General features: G+C 36.3%; 1 protein-coding gene across 7 annotated transcripts in view; it reads left to right on the plus strand.

Moving 5' to 3' along the window:
- LOC136849181 (uncharacterized) overlaps positions 1-26,566 on the plus strand; it is a 1,024,479-nt gene that overhangs the window by 138,915 nt on the left and 858,998 nt on the right. For 4 of the 7 annotated variants that reach the window (XM_067122301.1, XM_067122300.1, XM_067122302.1 and 1 more), the window contains exon 1: positions 10,713-11,499. The exons of 2 other annotated variants lie outside the window; for them this stretch is intronic. The gene's annotated coding sequence lies outside the window, so the exon portion shown is untranslated. Of the gene's footprint in view, positions 1-10,711; positions 11,500-26,566 lie in introns of those variants that run through there. One more of the 7 variants, XM_067122295.1, reaches the window with a different exon arrangement.

Consider the following 26,566-nt stretch of genomic DNA (forward strand, 5'->3'; position numbering starts at 1 on the left):
AACATTCTAAATTGTATATATCATTCAGTTTTTTTTTCATTTTGATTTTAGTTCATAATCACAGAATTGAAATCAGAACATACATTTTTGGTAACACTTACCATCGTAAAAATCTAAGGCAGTTGCGAACTTTGTAGGTTTTTCTTAACCATAACATCTCTTAAAATAGTGAACAATATCACATCATTTTAGTCCCAGTTGAATGTTGCCTTAGATGAGGACTCCATTGGAATACATATGACAAGAACTCAACTAGTCCCAAGCATACATTTTATGTTATTACTGAAATGAATACAGCTTTCAGCTGATAATTTGCCCAGTTTTGCACCCTTGAAAGTTTTCCAAAAATCAACAATAAACGCATTATGTTCGCGTACAGTTCCAAGTTTTGTCATGAACGAAATATCTTGGAGAACATATCTGCAACATTCAGCTGTGTGGAAAAGCAAATATTACGTTCTGACGTAAGTTAGTAGTCTTCAGGGGCTAAATCTTTTTGTTTCCCGTAAAAACAAACCTTTAGTAGTAAATATTCATGTAGTGCCTGACCCCTAAAATAAATCCAGTGACATTCATGTCAGCAAGTTCTACGCAATCCTGAGAGCACATATTACGTTTCATTGATATAAATGAAGACATTCGTTGTATGCATAAATTTGATGTTTCTACAACCTAACTGCTTCCTTTTGTGACATACACTTAATTTTGTTGGACCTTTTTTCCATTTCGCTTGAATTAGAATTTCTTATATTTGCACCAGGCAAACATCCTGTGCAGTAATTATAAACTGTCAAAGACATGGTTGTGGTCAAATTAATAGAACGTGAGAATATTGTTTAAGGATCATATTGATGAAAAATAGTTCGGTTAGACTTTAAAGAGAAAATGGTTGATGATCATACAAAAGTTGAGAACGGGGTCACATAGGCAGCAATGAGTAATTTTGGGAATAAAATAGTAAGATGAGGAATGGAATTAGGAAAGTAGGATGATGAAAGTTAGAGAGGTAGTGAAGAAAAAGCACCAATTAAAGTAGAGCTGCAGAAAAAAAAGGAAATGATCATGCTGTGGTGTACAGAGGGATGAGTAAGGTATTCCGTGACAAAGTGAGGGATAAAAGAGGTAGGGCGTGATGAAATATTATGAGTAAATCTGGACATTTTATTTAAGGAGAAAACTATGTTTTGGCAAGTAAAGGCAGAGGAGGATCCGTGAGAAAATGGATCTTAGAATTCAAGTGACAATAGATAAATGTTAAATGAAGAGATTTCAATAATTTTGCGATGTAATAAATGTTCTGAAGCGTTGTTGAATGAAAGACAAGAGAGGCGGATGGAATGATTCAGGAGTAGAATAGGGAAGTGTAAATTTAAGATTGCTTGTGGAAGTGACTTTTGAATTTGAAAGAAGGGCAATTAATGGAATAAAGAACAAAACACACCAGGTGTTGAGATTACAAATAAGGTGCTATGGTACGGGGGTTTTAGTTTGACTAAGTGCATGGGTGTCCAAGGTATGCTTGGTTGAGGAAATGTTCCAAGGGAACGAGTGAGAGGAGTAATTCTGTATCGAGGAAGGTTTATTGTAACCTTTGATTGAAAAGTAAGACAAATATGGAAGAAGATTGATAAGGGAAGAGAAGTGTGTGTTTAGACAAGGAAAAGGGGGTGTGGATCAAGTGTTTGTTATGAAATAGTTGTATGGGAAGCTTGAGTGTAAAGGGAAAAAGTATCTGTGGAGAATATGAGCCTGGAAAAAAGCCCGTGATATAATTTTTAGAGATACAGTGCTCGGTGTTGAGGATATGTTTTGAAGGTGGTAATTTTCTGAGGGAGACTAAAAGTTTTTGTGATAAAGTAAAGCATCTGTTACAAAATATGTAGGCGAGAGAGCGACTGTTCTGGTGCTGAGTGGGTTTGAGACAAGGGTGTGTCTCTCTCCATTACTATCTGATAAATTTATGGGTGGGGTGACGGGAAAACTCCCAGGAAAGACTTAAGATTTCAGAGGCAGAGCTGTTGGATAGGAAAGTAGATCGGGAATGGATTACGTAGTGGTTGAAGTTTGCATATGATACATTGTTGATTGGGAAGAGTAAAGACGAACTTAAGAACAGAGTGAAAAAGTGAGAGTTTCTGTAAAAAAAAAGAAAGTTTAAATTGGATTCGAAGAAAAGTAGTGTAATGAAGGTAAGCAGGAATCAGGAAGATGTTGCACTGAATGGTATTAGGAATCGTGGAAGACTATTAGGTGTTGATTCATGCAGGAATTTGAGAGTAAATGTAAGGGATGACGTAAGGATGGGTAAAGGATTATCTATGAAAGCCAGAGTTGAAATATATGAAGAATATGGTGAACCTGCTCTCATATATGGAGGTGAAGTTGAAGTGAATAAAAGAAATAAGGTTGTAGCTTCTTGCATAGGTATGCTAAGTAGGAAGGAGGGAAAGGATGCGAAATGTGGAGATACGTAGACGTGGTAAAAAAGGTTAGCCTAGGTGAAAAGATATTTTTTGGTGTTCTGAGATGGTTTTGTCGTGTGTAGAAAATGGGAGAAGATAGCTTGGGGAAAAGAGCGGATAACTGAAAATGTTGGGAGGAAGGAGGAAGAGAAAACCTTGAAAGTGCTGGGTGTTGGGATGGATGAGGTACTAGAAGGAACTTGGTACCAGGAAGCGAGAGTGCATGAACGCTAGAGGTGAATGTTACAATGTGTATACTGGATTCGACGTGCTACAGATGAGTATTACTGTTGCAGAAGTTTTCTGTACAGACGGATCGTTCTCAATTCAGCTGTTGAAATATAAATGTGGTAGTGACCATTATCTTGTTTTTTGTGTGGAGCCACCCCTGTCCTGGTGAATGCATATATATATATATATATATATATATATATATATATATATATATGTGTGTGTGTGTGTGTGTGTGTGTGTGTGTGTGTGTGTGTGTGTTTAGGTCGATACATTCCCAGGGAACTTTCAGGAAATAGTGACATCACAGTAGCAAAATTGTAAATTCAGGTAGAAAACTGATCCAGGTCCAGCAAAAGTGAAAAAAATCTTTGATGTGAAGGACATTCTCTCGGCAACGCAAAATTGCTACTTCCTTTAATTCTGTGGCACACGCTCTAAAGACTAATCTGTGGACGTCATTAAAATCTGGTCTTTTAGCCCAGCAACGGTGGTGCGTCAGCCACTAATTAAGCCTTTCTACTAAATACTGATGATCAAGACCACGAAAATAATGGTCTTTTACAGTCGTCATTCATTCATGAACCTTTTCAACTAACCAAACAGTGCTAATTAAAACATGAAAAACTAGCTCACGTGTTGCCAGGCAAGAATTTACGCTGAATCGAACTTAGGCAGTGATAATGTTGAGATAATTTTTAAATTGAGACGATCAAGTACTGTATTGAATCCACTCAGATGTAGATAATTTTGCAAAAAGTGTAAACATTTGATCGTATATTATGTTAGTGTATTTATACAGATGAAGCCGGTTAAGTGACTTCAAACTCGGAGTCCAACACGTATATGTCCATGTCATGATCTGACTGTCAATGGAGATTAGAAACCAATTAGAACATATGTCATTGTTGAAGTATATCTTTTCTGACTAAACTGACGCAAATTCAGCTGTATGAAAATGCTTTGAAAAGCAGCCAAACATTTCACGTGTAATTGAAGGAAAACACGGATTTCGATGTGTTTCTGTTATGCCAAAGATTCTGCTGCTCTTAACCGCTAATCGACAAAATTGACATGGGCAAATTCATATCCAACAAAAGAGAATTCGATTCTTCGTTCACCTTGTTTACACACACGCACACACACACACACACAAAGTTGGATATGTGCATCGCAACAAATTTTGAACCGAAGTGGGGAAATCAGTGGAGAGGCTCAATTATCGGGTAGGATTCGAACCCACACACTGTAGGTTATGCGCGGTTACCCAAACGTCACGTGTGAATCCAAATCCTTTGCTCGGAAGATTGAGCTTTTCATAGATTTCTCCACTCAGATTCAAGGCATGTATCCAAGGTTTATGTAATAAAAGTATATATATATATATATATATATATATATATATATATATATATATATATATATATATATATATATATGTATATATGTGTGTGTGTGTGTGTGTGTGTGTGTGTGTGTAATGAAATCTGGAAGTCAAAATATAACTGTGGCAGTTGAAAATACGTGAATATTTAGTACAAGTGACTTAGGATATATATATATATTTTGTACACACACACACACACACACACACACACACACACACACACACACACACACACACACACACACACATATATATATATATATATATATATATATATATATATATATATATATATATATATATATATATATATATTATATATATATATATATATATATATATATATGCATGTATTTAACAATTTAACAATAAGGCATTTTCATTAATAGTGTGTGACCCTGGAAAAAAAATAATAGTTTATCTTTTACCTTATGCGTCAGTGATGATCCACCTGTACAGTAAGCTTCCTCAGTATTACCCGCATCATACATTCAGACATACATACATGCATATGTTCAATTATTTTATGCGCAGAAAATGTAAGAACTTTAGTACTGAATAAATTTTATGCGTTCGAAAGTTCCTTTCTAGTTCCTGGAAATATAACATGAGGTTGCGAATAATTGTTGTTGGGGAGATACTTTTATTTTACGGTGTTAAGAGAGATATTTTCATTTCGCATACAAGATATAATCTGATTCTGCATTCTTTACGGAGTAGTTTCATTTTATCCCAGTAGTACTTATCCAGCAAAAGTTTCCATGGAATTCCTGGAAGTGAGCTAAGAAGCTTAAATGTGTAGAATGCATAAAAACTTTTTTTTTTTTTACCGTTGGATGGACTTAGAGTATATTAAGTGCTTTTTATAATCGCTGTTCATATATTAGAATTTTTGAGAGTATTACTCATCAAGCAAACTGACAGACTAGTTTCCTTTACGAACAGTTTTTCGAATTAATATTTTTCTTATTTATATAAACGCTAATTATTTTTGTTTTTTATAATCTATCTTTTTTTTTCTCTTTATATTTCATGACATAACTAAGTGTAATAGATGAGTCATATCACTAGGTCAGAATTCTCTTGCCTCTCCTTTCAGCATGAGGCAATATTGCCTTGAAGACCCATTAACATTTTTTTTTTACAGTTTATGTTTTTATTAATATTTTCTTTTTTTTTGTTAATTTGTCATTACTCAATTGGCCTTGATATATTATTCTTTTTTCTCTGTTTTTCACTTCTTCACATTTAGTCATCATAGCTTACGAAGCCACTCTGCACAACATTAATGGACGTTGGGCTTGTCCCTTTTGAATCTTTTCTCTGTTGTGTGACCTGTCTGACCTAATTTGTCCGTTATAGTTTAGTTAGTTGGAGAAAACTAGTTATTCTAAGGTATAATTGCTTTTGAATATATATGTCTTTGGTTTCTTCTTGACTCTTGCCAAATTTCTAAATTCTTTTAACTTCTGAGGCAGCTTATAGTTAAGTGCCTTAAACTCAGAAGTCCTTTTTCCAATATCTTTGTAATACCGTGGCAAATTAAATCTGTTCATTCATACTCATACGTGTAAGTCATATTTACTGTGACATATGGTTCAAAGACATCTCTTTCATATGCTTCGATGGATTGAAGGCCGAAATGTATCTTCCATAGTCGGATCTTTAACAAAAGGTTAAGTATATCTTAGTTTAACCAGACCACTGAGCTGATGAACAGCTCTCCTAGGGCTGGCCCGAAGGAGTAGATTTATTTTACGTGGCTAAGAACCAACTGGTTACCTAGCAACGGGACCTACAGCTTATTGTGGAATCCGAACCACATTATGACGAGAAATGAATTTTTATCACCAGAAATAAATTCCTCTAATTCTTCATTGGCCGGTCAGAGAGTCGAACGCTGGGCCAACAGCGTGCTAGCCGAGAGCTCTACCCACCCCGCCAATGAAGAACTCGGATAGATTTCCAGTCAGTGAAGAGTAGTCGGGATGAGCGTAGCTTCAAAACTATGGGATTTATTCATTACGAGCTACCTACCCCGCCCTCACCTGGGGCGAACAAACAGGTTTGCAGTGGAGGTTGGATGTCTCCCATACCCGCCCTTTCCCCTACCTGCCCCTCCCCACCCGGGGCGGACAAACCGGTTTGCAGGGGGTGGGTTGCTGTGTCATGTCTCCCCTACTGTCACCTGGGGGGAGGACAAACAAGACCCACTCGGATATTATTGCTATTATATAGATTAATTTGGCTGAATTTTTAAATAATTACTGATCCTTCTTCAGTGAATAATTTGATATACCATTCTAAAAGCTGTTACAACCGTTGAAACTGGTGATCACATATTAAACGTATCCATATTTACATGCTTCTTCAAGGCAGTTATATACTCTTAGTACCGCCATATTAAGATGTTTATCAGTGGATCCTCCTTGGTTCCCAATATTTTTACTACTTTCACCCTTTTATTATTTATTTTCACTGCTTTGTCCTCTTCTAGTTTGTCTGTTCGTCCATTCAGCTCTTTTCATCCTTTTGGTTGGCCCAGCGTTCGACTCTCTGACCGGCCAATGAAGAAGTAGGGGAATTTATTTCTGGTGATAGAAATTTATTTCTCGGTATAATGTGGTTCGGATTCCACAGTAAGCTGTAGGACCCGTTGCTAGGTAACCAGTTGGTTCTTAGCCACGTAAAATAAATCTAATCCTTCGGGCCAGCCCTAGGAGAACTGTTAATCAGCTCAGTGGTCTGGTTAAGCTAAGATATACTTAACTTATTATGGTCTTTATTTTGAGCGATTTTGCAGCCTTATTTATGTCTATAGCCAGGTAGTGCTGTAATTCATCTGCCAAAAATAAATAAATTTTCATTTGTCTTTTAAAAGTTCTGTTAGTAAAATAACCCCAGAACCTCTTTGGTGAATAGTCAGTAGCTCCTATCTGTTTTCAAGTTTTATATCTGAAACTCATGCACTACTGTAGCAACTGCTGCTGCAAGGTCCAGTAATATTGATGCTGCACAGTGAGCATTATCGTAGTCTTTCAATAAATTGTCCATCAAAGAGTACCGTGTTTCAGTGACGATTTTTTGAAATCTGAAGGCTGATATATAAATACCGTAAAAGATCACATCTTTCAAGATGTTCGACAAGCTGCCGATGTATCGGTTCCAATAATTTTCGACAAGAATTACAAGTTTAATAATGGGAAATCCAATCTTAGAGATTGTGTATCTCCACCACTCTTTAAAGTGTTTTTCCTCACATGTTACTTTCTCTTTCCTGTTGATAATATCTGGCGCAATAAAATCGTGAGATTTTTGTGCAGCCTCAGTATTTGGTATTGCAAAATTATCTACTTGTAGGAAGTTTTAATACCTGCGGTTACCGTTCGAGGCATCGAGTAATTGACTTGCCCGTCATCCTGTCTGTTCCTCTCTATGTTCGTCGTTTTGCAGAGGTTAGATTTATTAATAGCACTATAATTTTAATATTTTTAATGTGAAGACTTCATACTTCATATATATCATCTATGGATGCATTGGATTCCACATTATGTGGTGGATGCAGTGTTTAAGGTCAAGGTCACAAGCCAGTCAGTTAGGGATTGCCCCACATGCATGGCTTTAATTTTGGAACCATATCCAAATACATTGTGTTTTACAAACATATTGCTTAATGTTTCCTTTATCATTGTACAGCATGCAGCAAAATTCCTGTGACCCGATTTCCGTGATTTTCGTTCGAAAATCACTTACTGGCAACTCTTATCTTCTTCACATTTCTAATGACGCTAAGTTGCAACAACGAAACGTTTTGCAATTTCGCTCAAACAAAGATACAGTTCACTAAGCATGGTTTTCAAGTATCAGTGCTATATTTTTTTTATCAAAATATCAGATAGATCCTTATAAAAAACATTAAAACAGTAATTTTAATTATGGTAAATACGAAAAGACGTAAATACTTGATGAATTTTACTTTTTAGCCACCATAGTAAAGTATTTAACGTAATGAACGTATCGGAGATGTAGGTGTGGGCGTGGTCTAGCCAGAAGTCAACTATTTAAATGGCTGTTTGCCTCCCTTCGCCTTACCCGTAGGCCGAGTGCACTTCGATCTTCTTGATTATGTCATTCTTATGAAGCCTATAGGCCCATGAAGAAAATAATGACGGAGGTATACCACAAATTTCGCAAATCCTGCCTTTTGGTCTTATAGACACCCTTTATAAGTTACAAAGATTTGACGCAACTATATATATTGTTGCTGTCTGAAATGTAGCCTAATATGTTATAAAGCCAATAGCATAGGTCTAGACTCCAGAGCTATACTATATTATTATTATTATTATTATTATTATTATTATTATTATTATTATTATTATTATTTATAATAATACATTGTTGTTGTCATTCTGCAGATTCTGAACACAATAAGCGTGGCTGATAAAGTCCGACCTGATTATAGTCTTCCGTTCCTAAAGTAAAAGTAAAATAATAAAAAGGTAGAATTGATTGTATTTCTAAAAGCGAAGATTACTCTTCACCTTGCTTATTTATTTATTTATTCAGTATTTTTTTTCTTAAAACTGAAGAAATCCCCCCGGGAGACTAGCCAATGTAGCCTTGGCTGTAGCTTAAGCTATGGCTAGTAATAATTTATTGCAAGTATCAAAATCATGATCCTCGCTAACATTTGCTTTATATACAAAACCACAAAAGCGAAAAGAGGTAATAACTTAGAATTCATATTCCAAATGCATCAATTTTTATCAATAGACTATGCTCTGCTTAACTTTACTCTTTCGCTCCATCGCGACGTCCTCTTTCACAGTTTCACTTTATCCAGCTTCAGTGATAAGATTCTAAATAACAAATGACAAACTTTTTCTCATACATACACGTGTTTACAAAGTAAAATATAGGATTTCATACTGAGTGGCAACTTGAGAACAACGCTTGTCCAGTACAAAAATAAAAAAACCGCACGAGTTTTGCTGCATACTGTACAGATTTTCTCAGTCTTATATATTTCTAAACTTATTTTGCTGTCGGAGATTTTTGAAGAAAATCTCAATTAAAAACTGTCATCTTGTATCAGTTTATTTATCATAGTTTGTAGTATATTTATTGATAAGTTCTGTTTACATCGGCAGCGATGGTTTTTTTTGTTGTTGTTCATATATTACAAATCTCAATGAAGCAAAAAGGCTTCTTTTATCTTTTCTAGAAATACACTTTCGTCAGGTCAGTCACCTCAAATTCTCGGTCTATTAAACTCTGCTTCCAGTTCGACTGATTTCCATTTGCTCTGTTGTTTTTCTGTTTGCTGTCTATTTTTTATGAGTTGTATTTCAGCGGAGATCTTTCACATTCACAACTGATCCCTGATCCCCTTTACCTGCCGAGAGCAACCAGATTCGCTGAACAGCAGTATCAGTATGCAGTAAATGTGCCTCGCTGTTGAACGCAGTTCCAGAGGCCCCTTATTCCTCACACCGTTGGACCGTAGACCAGCCTCCCAAGGATGTCGTGCAGCTGGAACTTCAGTAGTTCAAGCGAAAATATAATGCATTACTACCCTAATACTATTCTGATTGTATTTTAATAAATTTTTATATATTTATCTGTTTATTATTTTATTATTTTCTTTTTTAATAAGTGGGATCTCCTCTTTATGTATTTCCACTTACTTCCTCTTACTTCCTAATGAACGCCATATTCTTTGGAAGCTTGAATTTCAAGTCAAAGGCTGCTGAGGGCCTGTTCCTTACGAATAGGTTTCATATAATAATAATAATAATAATAATAATAATAATAATAATAATAATAATAATAATAATAATAATAAAATAATTCTCATTTTCTTGTTCTTATAAGTGGTTTTAATGTCAAAATACTCGGATGTTTCCTATTGGTTCCGGGATTTTGCTTCACCTTTTCTTGTTATTTGTGGAAAATATGAATTCCAATCTGTTTTTTATTGTAAGTTTTGATATCCAATAAAAGAGTATTGAGCAACGCTCATTTACAGTTGTTCTCCATCATCGTATTATTGACAGGTGCATTTTCTTTATACTTCTTATGTATTATGCTGCTTGTAATATTTTGTCTTTTGCACTGCTTACAGCGGTCTTTGGCTGTATTTCATTTTAACTTGACCACAATTTGGATGTACGAATTCCCTTGTAATTTTTTCTTGCATAAGACATTAACTGCCATTTACAGCACTGTTTTGCATGGAATCTTTCGTAAGTATTGCAGCTTTTGCTGGATACATGTAATTTATCATATTGTAATAACTTCGTTATCTTTAGTGAACGTTACAGACATGGTGCTTCATGTTTAATGTCCTCGGTCTGCGATTAAACTCGTTCAGTTTATTATCCTAATTTCACCTGTATCACGGCTGTTATATAATAGGGCACCGATCAAATAACGATTTAAATTTAAGACAGTCTTATTTAATAACATTAAATGTTTAACGCTGTTATTAGAATCAGTCCTTACAAGAGGCACAATATGAGAAAATTAATGTCGCCTCGTGATGGGCAACGGGGCAAACACTCGAAGCTTTACCTCGAGGTCTGCCTCCTAGAGAAGTGCAACCCCAACGCGTTACGCCGAAACCGGTCAGTGCATCGCCAGACGTCGTACGGTGTAGACTAACGCTGTCGAGCCGCTCCCCTCATTCGCAGCCTGCGAAGGACTTTCAATGTAACAATTACAATGGCCAGACGTAACTGATCATTAGAATTACTTATTCCTATATGCATGGTGTTGTGTATCTCGCACAGAGTTTAACAATGTAAATTGTACGATGACTCCTTGTACTAAATAAAAGGGGAAAGACTCCCAGGAACACCTGTTGAATTTTGTAAAGGATTAGAAAATCATTGAGTGAAATTGCGTCTCCTTGTGATTTTTTTTACTCGCGAACTTGATTGCGTAACGTCGGTTTAGTGCGTGGTTAAGTGAGTACTTGAATATTTACTCTAAATAAGTTTATTTTCAAAATCATATCGCGTGTATAGTACAAATCTTGAAGTGAGGACGATACATCATTAGATTTTTTTTTTCAAAATTTAACCGAATGTGAATGATAACAAAGTGAAAATAGCCCCATTGATATGCCGTCTTGACGAATTAGAAAGCAAAGTTGACAACGATTGGAAATTCGTGTCCCACCTGTCATGTGTGAAAATGCTAAAGCGTATGGAGACCATAGGGCTTAGACTTGGCCTGTAAAGGGAACTACAAGTTGCCCACATAGCCTACTTGGAGGCAAAATTTGGGCATTTGAATAATCGGAGGTTGGTTTAGAAGGATTATTCAAAGTTGGCTGGCATTAACATTTGGCCTTTCGTTATAGGCATAATTTTCTCTAAGTCTCTGAAAGCTTAGCCGTTCACAGGAACACAGGTAAGTTACCTAATCATGTAATCCTTAGACCTATTTAAATGTGTTTGAATAGAATTTTAGCCTCTCTCTCTCTCTCTCTCTCTCTCTCTCTCTCTCTCTCTCTCTCTCTCTCTCTCTCTCGCTGTTGACACATCGGTTCCTCGTGACTTTGTTTTGATTGCAGGTTAGAACACTGACAAAGTGTGCTGTTTAAAGTGGGTGTGCATGGGACGCTTCGTGTGATTTAGCCAAGAAAAGCCCTGGATCAGAATTGTACGGATTTTTAATAATTAAAATCCATATGTGTATATATTTACGATTACAATGTGGTTTTGTGGATTTTTGTTGTGTAATGCTCCGTGCACAGGTTAAGCTTGTGTGTTCCATGAATGTTAATGCTAGGCCTGTAGATATTTTTTTACTGTCATATTTTGTTTAGTGATGGTAATGAAACGATTTACTTTTTCTTCCTACATAGGCTAGCTCCTTAACACAAATGAAATAGTGCATTTGAAAGAACTAATATAAGAGGAAACGTTTTAAAGTAGGTGTAGCTCGTGCCTGTGCTTTTGTCTGTTTAATGCTCTGTCATCTTTTATCATTCACTTAGGCCTATGTTTTTAATTTCTGATATCATTTTGCATAGTTACTTACAACACACGCAGTTTCCAAAATAAATATGCGTACTTTTATGCATCCTAACTCAATTTGTTCCCCTTGACAATTGGACATTTTGAAAGACATCCCCGAAGTTGAAATAGGACATGGAAAGAAAACGTGACTCAGCAAGGTGATGGAAAACAAGCTTGCATTCTTCCATGCTTCGTGTAACAATTATGGAATTATTAGTCAGCGTATTTCATTTATTTTTTACATATTAAGTAGCCATCGGGGTATAGCATTAACGTTGATAACGAACAAGAATATAGCGAAGAAAACAAGCTTGTTTGGTAATATTTAATGTGAATAGATTTATCCATTGTCAGGTATTTTCCGGTGATTACGACCGTGATGAAGGTAAGTATTTTTAATGTTAAACGTAATTTTAAACTCGTAATGTGGAATTTGTTTGCTTCATTATAAGTTCGTTTAAACTACCGGGCATTCAGTTTAGTTGTTGGGGTTTGGTGAATCCTGTGGCTGCTATTACGAAGTTTATGGGACAGACAATGGTGTTCATTAGCATTTTGGCATGTATATTACTGGGAACAATGTAAGGTATAACAGCTAATCTGACTGTTGGAAAGTCACACCGATACAAATTTTAATACTAATTACAGTATGTTTTTTTTTTTTTTTACTAAATTCAACGTTTGCTAGACTTTTATGTTGAATTTAACGTCTATTCTTGTTATATTCAATTTCAAGGTCCTGATTTTAGACCTAATCTTTTGACCCGATTTATGTCAGTGTAACTATTCTAGTGTCCAGTTTAGTACCAATTACGTTGTTTAAGTATATTTTGATCGTTATTATTAATTTAAAATACTAAGCTTCATGATACAAAAAATCCACAACCAGTAAGATTTTTAGTATTGGCTTGTACACATTTCATCTAAATTTGGCTATAATCTCAGTTAGAAGGTTAGAATGTTAGAATAGCAGCAGTAAAGATGTTGAATGTTAAATTTGATACTAATTAGACATTTGACCACCGAATTTAACACCAGTGAAAATGTTTGATTACATAAATTTTCAAAATATCTGCGATTTAACACTGGTCAGCAAATATAAGGGAATGGTTGTCAGATCGTGCTAAACAGCATCTTCAAATTTTTACTGCGTAGATTCTAAAAAGATTATTTGACAAAAGGGTTCGGCAAGACTGATTTTCTGGTTAATTGTGGTACACTGTATTAGTAGGCTGATGACAAAGGTATTCGGACACTTAATCTTACGAACATTCCGTTTGGGTGTATTGCAGTAAGGGATTTGCCAGTTGACATCTTGTCTTCCATCTAACGTTTAAAGAAGCCGTTTAATTAGCCAAAGTACATAACTTACACGTTACACAGAAACTTGTTACAGATTTTCATCAAGGCGGTGTTACACATTTCTGTAGAGTGGTTTAAATACTGTAGCCTATACTGTACTATGGTTCAGTGATCATATATATATATATATATATATATATATATATATGTGTATATATATGTGTGTGTGTGTGTGTGTGTGTGTGTGTGTGATTGTATACGCACATGAGAGAAAGAGAAAGACAGAGAACAGCTGAAATGAGAGACTTAACAAACGGTTGGAAAGTGAAGTAGATGTTTTTTTGGTTATAGGTCGATGAAAAATCTTTCGTCTGGGGCAGTGTTTCCCAAACTTTTTTAGTACGTGACCCCTTACAGCAGTACCAAACCTGTCATGACCCCACATTTATAAGCCTTCTAAAATCGTACTAATTTTAAATGGCACAGATATATTTTAAAATTTTAAATATTAATCACAGCAGAGAGAAAAATAAAATCTCCATTGATCTTTATCAATATTTATTAACAATGACTGATTTATTAACATTTTAATCATAGTTAGACCCTCCATGACCCCAAGAAAAAGGCTCATGACCCCCAGTTTGGGAATCTCTGGTCTAGGGGACTTAAATGATACTTTCGATGTTTTATAAACAGTACTTAATTACCGAAAATTTCGTTGGTGGTGAGAAGCCGGCGAGTAAGACTGATTTAGGGACTACAGTAGTACTATACACTGGCGTTGTAACATTTTCGGTAACCGATACCAGCCGTATATTATTTTCTGAAATGATCTCTGGATAAAAAGAGATGATCTTGATAAATATCGTTGTCACACATTAATATTCATATATTCGTAAAGAACTGTAGTGACCAAAATCGATGTCCACCTAAATCCTAGCAATTGATGTTTTGAGCTGGTTCCTCCACTACTTACATAGTAACTCCTTGATTTTTCTTCACATCAGTTTTCTTTTAGTTTTAGGTGATAAAATTATCTTTCTCAAATATTGTTTTGAATTATATATAGTCGTTAGCTAAGTGAATAAATAGCAGAGTTGAGGGATGGGTCAGTGCTAACACAGAACAAACGAATATATGAACAGCGCCCAGGCTCCTTCTCCTCTCAAATGAAGTTGGTGGGGGGGGCGGGTGTTTCAAGACAAAGGTTTGTCATCAAAGTAATTTTGGTGGCTGCGGCTGATATCGTAACAGGTAGACGTATGATGCCCCCAACAACACACACACACACAGACACACACACACACACACACACACACACACACACACACACCTTCCCAGGAAACTCCTATCCCTAGCTCACAGAAACAATAAGGACGTGCGCCAGTGAAAATTTATCAAGGCTTGTCATAAGTAGTGTACGAGTCTCCGACAATATTGTCAGAAATTAATTTTTTTATAGAAGAAATTAGCCCGGAATACTTCCGTTACGACTACTTCGTTTCGTTATTATTATGAATATTGCCTGAATTTGAAGCTACTTGGGAAAACTTACGATAGCTAGTGGTTGTTGGAGATCCACCTGTCAAATTCAAAATGATTGAAAAGTTGAGGTTACACTTAAGAAGGTAAATTAAAAATTTATCGTAGTGTCGGTATCTGAAGTGGTCTTGATTAAAAAAAGCTAGGTTTAACTTCAAAGTCGTTAAATCTCCTCGTGAAACAACAGACATTTTTAGAAAACAGGAAAGCTAAAGAAGTGAGAGTATTTAAAAGTTTGATAGTAGCGGAAAGAAACTGCCACGAAACGAAGAAATTCAGCACTTGATTCTTACAGAAAAATACTTGTTTGGCCATCGCTCTCAGACGGATTTATTTATTTATTTATTTATTTATTTTTTGCAGTGAATATGAAGATGTGATAGCAAATCAGCTTTTGAAAGATGTATCATTTGTAAGACGTGTAATACTCTGCCTTACTGAATGTTTCCAGAGTCTGTGGACTCTTTTTAGTGTAAATGGGAAGGATATACCCAGAAACATCAGTATATAGTTTGACTGAATTTGAGTTTTTCTTTAATTACTGTTCTACTGATGGCTTTTTGGTTTAAGTTCAGGTCATGTTCATGACTATATTTTTTTGCAGTCACCTTACGATTTTGAAATTACGTGATCAGTTACGTTCGTGTACTTAAAAGGAAAATTTATGTATGTATGTCTTTAGTCTTGTTTTAGTTTTATGTGCATACATAAGCTCAGCCCCATTATTAGCTAAAACTGATAGTCTTATTCTCAATATATATATATATATTATGAAAATCAGATTTCTACATATGCAACCGCATCAAAGTGCGAAGTGAAGAGAGAGAGAGAGAGAGAGAGAGAGAGAGAGAGAGAGAGAGAGAGAGAATAAAATGAAATGAAATGCAAATTTACGTATAAAAGTTTTAATAACCAAAGTCATTTTGCGCTGGTTATGCGTACCATCACGGGTTTGATTAAGCCCTCCCTCCGCCTTGGCCTTTCCCTGACTTCTTCCAGAGGGGGCCGGGTTTTAATTTATTAATTTACCATATCTATTTTTGTGGGAGGGCATCTAAAAGATAATAAACCCCCGGTTCTAAGCAAGTCTTTTGGGATGAGTGTGTTATGTGTAACTTTTTTTTTAGTTCTCTCTCTCTCTCTCTCTCTCTCTCTCTCTCTCTCTCTCTCTCTCTCTCTCTCTCTCTCTCTCTCTCGGGTGCGACACGCCACAGCCGACTAAACAACTGGTGCGCAAATCCTTGTTTAGGTCAAAAGAGGCTTTTATTTTTTTTAACTGAATATGCTCATCCGCCCATTTTCGCCCTGAATTTGAACCTCCGTCTTCTCGCATGGTAGCTAAGGCGAGAATTTCACTGATCACTCCACAGACCCAAGTATGTATATATACATAATATATATATATATATATATATATATATATATATATATATATATATATATATATATATACAGTATATATATGTATATATACACAGTATATGTGTGTGTGTGTGTGTGTGTGTGTGTAGCTGAAATTTTCTGCAATGATGCTTTGATCCACAGTAGAATCCCTGGAAAATTATCAGTCGATATTTTGCTTAAATACGTAAAAACGTTTAGTATATATATATATATATATATATATATATATATATATATATATATATATATATATATATATATATATATATATATATATATATATTTGTACTTAGAGGTTTTACAGAGATTAGAGTAACATGAAGATTCCCTTAGTGTGGGAGAAATGGCGAATTTTGGTTGAGAAGTGATTTGACGAGGTCACTTAATCACATTCATCCTTCAGGGGATTCCCCAGAAGGATTTGCTCTTGATTCAATGAGAGGTGTAACATAGCCAGGAAGAGTTACAGCACTTGGACAGCTTGATGGTAAAAGAACAAAGGCAGCAGGAGTAAGCTAAGAGGTAGATTGCAAAGCAGGTCCATAGAGGCAGTGAATAAACCCTGATATTCCATCTACCGTGAACAACCACAAAGACATACAGCAAACGGTAGCCCCCTTTAATGCATAAGAGTATGGGATTATTCCTGCATATTAAGCACCCACATACACAAACGCAAATGCTTACGTTTTGATAAAATTACTGGGGTACCTGCACTGTTCTTTGAGGCAGTTGGATCGTCTTAGATGTTCTCTGTTGCGTTGCCTTACGCTGTCTCAAACCTTAGGCTGTGCAATATCCTCAATACCAGGGGTCTTTCACAATTTTAGGTTATAGTTCAAAGCTTGAGGCTGTATTTACTTTCTTCTTTTATACTTACTTATGCGTCTTTTATTGATTTAGGTATTTACGGTGCTCTTTTTGATTGCTTATATTTAATTTTTCACACATTTTTTTCTTTGCACATTCCATGGGTCACATCCACCTATCTATCAATACATGATATATATATCTTAAAAGTTCACGTTATATACAGTAGGCTGCCAGTAAGAAATGTATGCAAATAATGAACTGAAGTGGAAATTAAAAGCACCCGACAGTTCACAAAAATTGTATTCGAAAGTAAGATTATACATTGATGTAATGTCATATAGACGTTGCTTTATAGACATGGTATGACAGTGAAACTATACCTAAAAGATTTTGTCGATTCGAGAATGAAGCTTTAAGAAGGATTCAGTGGAAATGATGCCATAAGGAAAATTAATTAAGGACGTTCGTAGTGTAAATGAGATGATAACGAAGGGAGGGGGAGGTGGCTGGGATATGTCCTTCGCATCACTCCGGGGGAAGTAGTACGTGAAAGTGTCAGCTGGGCTCCTGTTGGCACTAGGAGAGTTGGAAGATCCTGACGGGAGACGGAAAGCTGGAGATGAGTGGAGATTTATTAAAGCAAAGGCAAAACAAGAATGGCGGAATCTCACACAGGCCCTTTGAGTCGCGCGGCTTTTGAGGCGATGATGATGAATAGGTATTTTAAAAATGAATTTTTTATTATTTATTTTTTTTATCTGTCCATATTTCGCGTATCTAAGTGTTGAACACTATTTTGTTGAAGACTGAAATCAGTTATCAGATATTTGTTTTAGTTTAAGCCGAAAATCGTTCACGTAGCCTTGACATGTAATTACGCCTTGGGCGTCCTTACACACTGTTAATACAGCAATTAGCGGCGGCAAAGCCATCTGCAGTATATTTCCCGAGAGCTAAACGTCAGGCATGGGATAACTTTAGCCACATGAATTTATAGGAAACTATCTTAAATGTGCATCAGACGTTCGGTTATATGAAGGCAGCATTACCTTCCAAAGAAGCATGTTAAAGCTTGCGATATCTCTTCTAAACAGGTTGTTTTATCCTTGCCTGTGAACGAAATGTAATTATTTTATCGATATCTTTCTCAAACAGGCTGTTTTGCGATTGTCTGTGATCGAAATACAGTTAATGCACTTTTTTTTTTTTTTATCCGAATTGATGAAAGCCGGTGTTAAGTGTTGGGATGTCAAAGCTATTTGTTGATGTTTGACGTTCCGGACTGGACGAGGAAATCGTAAAGTCAAAAAGGAAGACAAAAACAAAGTTCCCGTAGGGGGTAGTGCCGTGAGTGCACCTCATGCGGTGCACTGCAGGCATTACTTAAGGTTCCTTGCATCGTGCCTTCGGCCCCTAGCTGCAACCCCTTTTGTTCCTTTTACTGCACCTCCTTTCATATTCTCTTTCTTCCATCTTACTTTCCTCAACCCTCTCGTAACACTTGATTCATAGTGAAACCGCGAGGTTTTCCTCCTGTTGCACCTGTCAAACCTCCCACTGTCAATTTCTGTTTTAGCGCTGAACGACCTCATAGGTCCCAGTGCTTGGCCTTTGGCCTAAATTCTATATTTAATTCAGTTCAACGAAAACAAAGCATATATAATGTCACAGGGGACCACCGTTTGCAATTTGCAATATGCTCTTGATTGCCATCTATGAATATCAGTAGATTATATTGAGAAGCACTACCCTTATGGTTTTGATGAATAAGATTGCATAAGATCAGAAGCACGAGACTTCCTGTTCTAACAATTCCAGTTCGTTGGCCGGTGGTTGCTGTGTTAAAAGTCTTAAGATATGTCAGTGGAAATCTTGTTTTACATGAACCACGGTAATTCTGTGGTGGTAAAATCAAGATTTATCCATTCGGGAAAAGAATGGGAAAACTTGCTGGTAAAGTTTTACTTCAAACATTATGGCTTATCGTAATACGTTTTCGTACAGAGAAAATATTTGAAATAATATGACTACACACTTTTTACATAAACTACTCCACATCTAGCTGGTTTGTTCACTTATTTGAAGCTACTTGCGTAGGGTTTGTTTTTTTTCTTTTTTGACTGTTTTGAAAGGAGTGAACAAAATTTGAAATGACAGAAAGCTAGTCACTAATACAAGATGAAATGATGTGATTGGAGCAAGATTTTAGTCTAGATCTCAGAGAGAGAGAGAGAGAGAGAGAGAGAGAGAGAGAGAGACGTCTCTGTTGGTTGTAAAGATTCTGGAGGTCCACACCAGCCCTAAATCTTATCGGTGAAATGATGTACTCAGGGCAAGAATTTAGTCTAGATCTGAAAGAAAGAGAGAGAATGAGTTGTCTCTGTCGGTTGCACATATTCTGGAGGTCCACGCCAGGCCTCCTAATCCTTTTCACACCTTTCCACATTTACGGGCCACCTCAGGGCAAGGGCCTGTACTGTCATAAATTAGCTTAATCAAAACCAACCATCCAAAGTGAGAGAGAGAGAGAGGGGGGCGGGGGGCGAGGGGGAATCAGCGCTAATTTAATAGATATTTTCAGAGCATTTCTGCTTATAGTCTTTACTGCCAACCCATTCCCATCGCATATTTCGACATACTCTGCATACATTGCACGTCATAACATGACTGGGCTATGCACTAAAGCTCTTAACATTGTTGTTTCCACTTGTTGGCTTTATTTCATGACGCGCCGAGGAAGTTTCCTCTCGCATGTTTTCTCCTTTGTGCTTCGCTGCTTAGGCGGCAGCAATTCCTCGCGTCTTAGGCGTTTTTTGTTGCGGAACTATGATGTTACCATTTTCCTCGCTTTGCCTTTGGCTCGGAACACATTTAATCCTCTCCCCCCCCCGCCCCTTCCGTCTTGGAGACGGGTTGGGTTTGCCGGGTATTACGTGTACGTAACGTTTTTTCGTTATTTATTGCATGCTTTACGTAATTTTAATTCTTGGTGTGAGGTGAAGTATATCAGTTATTTTTCTGGGTTATCTCAATATGCTTGTTCCAGGAAATCAGCCAGAGAGGGGAAAATATGTATTGAGGCAATATATTTCTCTTTCCAGGAGACTTAGATATTGTCGTTCCAGGATTTCAGTCTGAGGGAGAATTCATCTTCTTACAAATTCGATTATCATGAATTAATTTTTTTTTTATCCGTCCAGAGACTTTACTACATTTCAGTTTCATTATAAAGGTTATTTCAGATTTAATGTTGGGAAAATCTTTGTCTCTTATAAAAATATTCTTATCATCAAATGCATTGTCCAGCGTCATATAAGGGTGTAGTGGGAAGGTCTTTGAGTTCTGGGAAAATCGGTGCTGCGATGAAGGTATTCAATCTAGAATTAAAATAAGATATGAAGAGTGACGTTTTCCATAATTGAAGAGGGGTTGACGCCTGAGGGTTTGAACAGTGCAGGTATTATGCATATCGGAAGTTAACAGTCACATTGCTTTACTTTTAAGGTTTTTATGTTTTAATTTTTTCTTCTTGTTGAAAGTTAGGGGGAGGCTACTTGTCACCCTAACTAGTGCTTTTTATACAGTTACCGAAGAAAAAGTCATGAATGGTTTTAAAGCAGAAATTAAAAGTTTTCAATAGAGAACATTATGAAAACAACTAGATATTTGTTTACTCGTAATACTTTAATCCTTGCAGAAATATAACCGAAGATTCTTCTCGAAAGTATGAAAATATATATGGAGATTAATAAGTAAAGAGTGGTTATATATTTTGCAAAAATTATGAGTATGAACTATGAATTGAAATATTCAGTTTTAAATTCATCTGGACAAAGATGCCTCGAACAAAATATTTCTTAAATCATTGTGAGATAACTATCATTGTCCGGATTGTTTTTCCGCTAACGGAGTTGGACGAGCATCGCAGGATCACCTATATCTGGAAAGAGGAGTCTTATCTGTTCACAAGATATCTCACAAGTTACGGATGGATTTCAGTTGAATTTTTGTAGGAGTGGGCTATGCGCCTAAAGAGATTGACGCAGATTTTGAGAAGGATAAAGATCCGGGGGGAGTTCCAGATATTTTTTATTCAAGTGTTTACTAGACGAGCGCTTTTCCTAATTCTTGGTCAGAATCATACAAATTCATCTCTACATCTTGAAAAAGAAATTAATCTGCTTGTGCAGCCTACCAGGAAAATATCAACTTGTAGGATTTCACTCAGATCCGAGAAACTAAACCGGATTTAGTGGGCAAACATAATCATATGTCAGTGATTAGCGCCCTGAATATTTTCTAGCCATATATCGAGATTTAATAAATATATACTGCTCCCTGCGTAAGCATAAATGACAGAAACGTGGGGTTGGGATTTCCCTATTTTAAATCACGGGTATGATGAAACATTTATTATGGAAGTTACTGTTCGGTTGGCAACGTAACCTTTTAACAAATTGTCATGTAAAATTTCATAACAGTATTCGAACAAAATCATGCTCTTTTTGTCACGTTGCCATGGTTCATTTAATTAAGTCATTATAATCATTATGATTACGTTACTATGAATGACAAAAAAATTTCACTCAGGTGCAACGACTATGATGAGTAGTGACGTCATTTATTGAACAGTTAAAGCGTTCGAACCTTCTTCAAAAGTTTTACCTTGAATATAATTATATAGTACGAAATATCATAATCTTTTTATCATATAATCTGTTGTTAATTCATAGGATATGGAAGTAATAAGTATGTTTTACAACACAATTTGAAAATGTTGAATTACATATGAATATTTTTTTACCAGAATCAAGACATGTGAGGCAGCTTATCATCTGAATTCATAAAATGAAATTCATATCGTGAAAGCTCATGATTTAAAAAAGAAAAATTTTGACGATAGAAGGTCTTTTATATTTGACAACAGCACTTGGACAATCGGGATACCATACATTAAAAGTAACCAGTCAGGACGCGCCACGTGTCAAGCATTGATTGGAAAATTTGTTATAAGTAATAATATTATTTGATTTAAAATGGTGTGGCATCTAAATAGGTCTGATTCAGAATGAAAGTTCAGTGTGGATGCCTGGCTGGGAGAAAGTATGGGAAGGGAAATGGGAGGGGAGGGTGAAGGGACGGGAAGAGAAAGGGGAAGGGAGGGAAGAAAAAAGACGAGGAGAGGGAATGGAAAGATAATGCAAAGGGGAAAGGAAGGGGATGATGGTGGGGAAAGGTTACTGAATTGCAATCCACGTTTCGATTTCTCAGATCAAAGCAATTGGGAATTATCCGGGTATTAGCAAAATGGGAGCATTTTAACACAGTTTTATATTTCATCATTTGTAGATTTCAAGGTTTCACGTAAGTGCTTACCTGCTATCTCCTGTAAGTGCACGTTTATAGAAAGGTCTCTGGCACAAATGAATTTTCAACCGTGGTAAGGTCGGTAAAGCTGTGTTCGCAAACCGGGAGAAGAGTTCAAATCCTGCTTGAGTGCTGAATTTTAATGCTCTTAAATTAAACAAATCCTGCTTGAGTGCTGAATTTTAATTTCTTAAATTAAACAAATGTATGCTCTTAATTTAATTATCACTAATAACACATATATATATATATATGTATATATATATATATATATATATATATATATATATATATATATATATATATATATATATATATATATATATATATGTGTGTGTGTGTGTGTGTGTAAATATATGTAGGTGTGTAGATGTGTATGTATATATTGGGATTTTGATGCTTACGTGCATCAATTAATCGCTTAGATGAGCCTTAGTAACTGGAGGGATAAATGCTTAATTTCTAAGCCATCACTGTCTGTTGAGCTTTAGATTTTTCTTTTAGAATGAGAGAGATGTATGATGGGTTTCCAAAGTCATTAGCTGAATAAATACATGCTTTCAGATCATGCTAGCTTTGCAGTTCCACGTTTGGGAAATTTATAGAAAGGAAACTATGCTGACTTTGCTTCTGCACGTATTTAGTTTCCCTTACCAAGTGTTCTTTTTCGGATTTTAGCATTAGTTTTGAAGGTATTTACTCCATACTGGAAAGCGAGATTACTTTTCTTTAATTCATTGCACCCTGCTGGAGTATTTGAATATAATTGTTCATGGTTTCAAGTAATGAAGGTACTCTCTCTTCAGAGGGCAGTTCCTCCCCCATGGGGTCCACAGCTATTCTGTAGCCACTTCACCACCTTGGAATATATTGTATTATCATCTCAAGCCACTTGCATTTCCTAGGAGAGCAGTGTCTAGGCGTTGCCGCTCAGTATTGCCTCAGTAAGCTATCAGTCAATCACAGGTTTACCTGATGTCCTAAGAATAAGATAACGGTCATAGGCTACTCTGCTGAATTTATAGGATGCCACCCGTTGTGGTTGGTGGGTTATCTTACGTCCAGCACTGGGTTCCCCTGCGTTGTGTGGTGATTCCTTGATCAGTATTCCCAAATTTGGAATTAGACCTATGCATTGGTTTTCAACAATAATGGCTTTTGAGTTCCCCTGTCTGAAGGAACAGTCGAAGCACACTCATGTCTTCGGTTATTGTTTTAAGCTTTCATTTATTGAATTTTATATTTGGTTTTTGCTGTTAGTTATGAATTACTTGCTATTTATTAAAATTAATATCGATTTCATTCAGCGCGTTAATCCTTTCTTCTTCATGAGTGTGTTCCTTTCTTTATGCAAGGACTTTGTGTTCTGTGGATGCTTGCTAGGCAAGTTCATTGCCTGTTTGCTTGTTCCGTAGAAAGCATTATTATTATTATTATTATTATTATTATTATTATTATTATTATTATTATTATTATTATTATTATTATTATCTGGTTTCTCCAATAGCAGAAACAACAGCGAAAATAAAAACACAGTAAAGTCACTTTCATATTTAATAACTAATTCAAAGATGAATTATTATTATTATTATTTTTATTATTATTATTGAATGGAAATTGCTTATATTTCTGTCTTGGAATTTATTTTTTACTGTTTACGAACATGCCCTTATGTTTCTGTAAGAGAGAGAGAGAGAGAGAGAGAGAGAGAGAGAGAGAGAGAGAGAGAGAGAGAGAGAGAGAGAATAGCATTATACAATGAAGCATCCCTAGATGATATACCATTCCTTTATTGACTGACTGTAAGCTGCTAGGTTTCACTCATGCATATAAGAGGAGAGCGTAAAAACCTTTCTAGTTTATTATCCATGAGTCTGGGTCCTGGTCTGCAGTCTTCCTCCTTAGGATCTGATCCCCGCTCCCCAACTCGAGGTTTGGGTGTCCAGTCCTTATCAGGTTCATCCTGAGGTCCTCTGGGGTTACTCCTAGTTCTCTCAGGATGATAGGGACTGCTCTCATTTCTGAGTGTTTCCATCTTAACTGTTGGCACTTATCAGTTTTTTCTTTCTTCCTTTGGGCTACCTGTAAGTTAATGATGTCATTTTGAATGGGATGGCTAATACAGTCTGCTGTAACATTTTGTTCTTTGGTTACTTTCTACAAAGATGTAATTGAAACTCCACTGACATTTCAGGCATTTCGTATAATCACTGATCATCCCTTACTTCTCAACTTCGTCCGTCACTTCACCTAAAGACGAATATTGTTGCTATTCTGTAGATACAACTTTGGCCCATGTTGCGTTGAGGTAAGGAAAAGTCCCTACCCTTCTCAGATCCGTATGTGAAAATGAGAAATAGTTAGAATGTAGGATTCGATGAGTGCCTCCTTCTATTCGGTACCAGTGACTTAGTTGTTGCGGTGCCAGCTAATTGAAAATAAATCGGCTTTTCCTTTCCTTGGCATAATCCCCCCTCCCCCATTTCGGTTTTTCCAGATTTCTATGATCATCCAACTTCCAAGAGCGGTGTTATTGCTTACATAAGGTCTAGGCTTCAGTCCCATTCCCCTCTTTCTCTTGTTTCTTTCAGGCCAGGGTAACATATTAGGCTGAGCTTCCCATTGGCCCTTGCGTTTAAAAATCTGTTATTTGGAGGAAAAAGGAGGCTAACAAAAATTCTGTTCTCTACTGTTATAAGCATTGCTATAAAGCCATCTATTTTTACACAGATGTATACTATTGCTGAGATAGAGTTGGACCGTAATTGTTTCAGAAACAGTAGATAGCCTATACTGCCACAAAGTATTTTTTTTATTGTGCATATAAAAGCTATCTTTTCTAGATACTGTTATTTTTAAGTACTGCGAAGCACAAAGATACTATTGATTTAACAAATTAATCGACAGTGAATACTTTTCTCAGTTTATTCAAGCATTTAACAGGTTGGGCTTTTTTTCTTATCTGTTGATAAGATAATTTGTTGTCTTGATGAACACAAATGTTTGTAGATAAAGAGAAGCAGAACGTGCTGCATGTGACGTGAAGGGGGAAACTGTACGTGATATGATACAATAATAGGAGACATTCCTTGCTACGTGACGTAATCAAGACTGCATCGACGTATTCGCTCTCGGGAGCAACAAATGGAATGCAACAGCAGATCCGTCCTTCACAGGGAATACGAGCAGAGGATATGCATCCTGCGAGGCATGACCTCAACAGGAAGGATCTTTTGCTTAAGACCTCCAGCCCCTTGATATGGGATTAGGAAGAGGCAGCTGTTGGATCCTCCTTCAGCCACCCCCCTCCCTCCTCCTCCCCGCTCCTCCCCCACAGCAATACCAGAGGAACGATGATCGAACACTTTATTTATGTTTACTTAGGAAGGACGTTTCCCTTCAGACAGCAGTGTTAGGGAGGCGCAGTGGATTATTTCACTGTCAATAGTTGTTTGTTTATATTTGCATTCATATTGTGGATGCTCGGTTTGTTTACATTATAGGGATGGGAATGCACGTGGAGGCAACAGATATCTAAGCTGGCAAAACAGAAGGACAGGAGATAAATGGCCTACTGGGTTTCGTACGTATTCTGATGTTACTTTAGAAGTAATAAAAAAATTTAATGTAGGACAAAATTAATATTGTAGATAAGTCACAGGCAGTATTATATAGAATCCCGAAGTCCCTCAGCAATATGTAACTGGATATTCTGCCTAATTTTCCTTAATTCAGACGTTCACAGCAATTCACACATGAAATCTGTAGACATTGCGCTCTCTTATTAGTCATACAAAAAGTATTAAGTACAGATCTGTGTTCTTGAAAGTTTGATGTGAAAAAGTAGGCATGCACGCCAGCAGCATTTTGTTATGAAGGAAATGTCATCAAAATCTAACACACGTGCTAGGAAGCGTCATACATAAACGTGCAATTTATTCTTGTAACTAGTGACAGTACATGAACGAAAACCACTTTCTCACAGATAATTATCAGAAAATAAACGTAATAAGCTTTTTTGTTAAAAG

Source organism: Macrobrachium rosenbergii, chromosome 20, assembly GCF_040412425.1.
Source record: "Macrobrachium rosenbergii isolate ZJJX-2024 chromosome 20, ASM4041242v1, whole genome shotgun sequence".
NCBI lineage: Eukaryota > Metazoa > Arthropoda > Malacostraca > Decapoda > Palaemonidae > Macrobrachium > Macrobrachium rosenbergii.